Raw genomic sequence first — 1,695 nt, forward strand, 5'->3', positions numbered from 1 at the left:
GCATGCTCATGTACAACAAAGCTGAACACTTTATTACATTAAAGAGTTGGTTAGATATCATTACAACATGCTTGTTTCTTATTCGTAACATGCTAACGTCAAAATGTTGTAGTGCTTAAACAAAGCACCTTAAATTTTAAAATTAAGATCGCACTAATTGCTACTCTCATAATTAACCATATAGCCATTCACTTGGTTCACACTTGGAAGAACTCTACAAATTTTCAAAAAAGGACCACAAAAGAGGAATATTTTAAGATAGGTAGCAAACACTAATGGTAAACGTAGTGTAGACAAAACTATATGTTAATTATTTCAAGATAATGATCTAGAGTAAAAAAGATCTACATCAACAAAGAATGATGGGTATTCACCAAATCGCCAACTATGTCATAAATTTCATCCAAGCACATTGCCATTGTGTTGATATTGTTTCTTAGTTGTATTGTAGCTATCATGTTGGCTTTGATTGACCTCGTGATGTGGTTGAGGTGTAGCATCCATGTTATAAATTTCATCCAAGCACATTACCATTGTGTTGACATTATTTCTTAGTTTATTGTATTGTAGCTATCATGTTGGCTTTGATTGACCTGGTGATGTGGTTAAAGAGTAGCGTCCAGTAGCTCCTCTCTCACTTTACAATGACACACATTGTTGGCTTGAGACACAATTGTGGACACACCCATATATATAGGCCCATGCCCTTTAGCCAATCCATGCCAAGGATATAACGTAATAAATACATCATATAACATGTAGTTTTTACCTTGATTATGTCGGTGTGGAGGACTCTTGCAATACGTGGGAGGTCTTTGAATCCTATGAAGCTATGGTTTTTTTTGGCACATTGCAAGGATTGAGATACGATTGCCTCCCAATTTTTGAAGGGGAATCACATGAAAAGTAGGGACAATGCAGTAAGTGCCTTTTTCTCGGCCATGGATATGATAGCTTGTTGGTAAACTTGGTCTTTTTAAATGAAATTGTCTCCATTTCGGCACACTTTTGTTTTGTCTCGAACAGCAGCAGCAGCGAGCTGTCTAGGGGAGTCCTCTTGGTGGTAGGAATATTGTCTTAGGCACACTCTTCTCAAGCATCCGAAATTGGGTGGGGCAACATCCCCAAGCCACTTGATCAACTTTTCCACTCCCATGTCCTTTGGGAACTACGTAGCAACCATAGGTGCAGAGATCCACATCCCTACCTTCTAGCTTGCTTACATTGCATCTACAACCTAAGACTTTGAGTAACTCAATTAAAACCTAAGACTTTGAGTAACCCAATAAAAAATGCAAACATTATGCTTGCTTTGCTTAAGGAAGATCACTCTATCATTCATTGTGCCTTTTCAAGTGCCAATGTGAATAGACATTGTCAAGATCCAACCAGAAATACCATAAAATACTACACGTTTTTTATTTCAAAATTAATTGTCGCGGCTACAAGGACGGCGCCGACTGAAACATGGCGAGGAAAAAGGCGTCAGTCTACAATTTTCTCTCGCAGAAGCTCATCAAAGGTCTTCGTTAAGAGGCGGACCTAAGGGAGGGCAAAGAGGCCATGGCGGGTTCACAGCTGGAAAGTGAGAAGAACCTTCGGCAAAGGAAAGTGAAAAAATTGCAGAGGGCGGGCCCGTTCCTGCAAGAGCATGATTGTAAGTGCTTTGGGACCCAAATCCTTTGATGTGGAGTC

Source organism: Cibotium barometz, chromosome 48, assembly GCF_041138505.1.
Source record: "Cibotium barometz isolate CiBa-2024 chromosome 48, ASM4113850v1, whole genome shotgun sequence".
Lineage (NCBI taxonomy): Eukaryota > Viridiplantae > Streptophyta > Polypodiopsida > Cyatheales > Cibotiaceae > Cibotium > Cibotium barometz.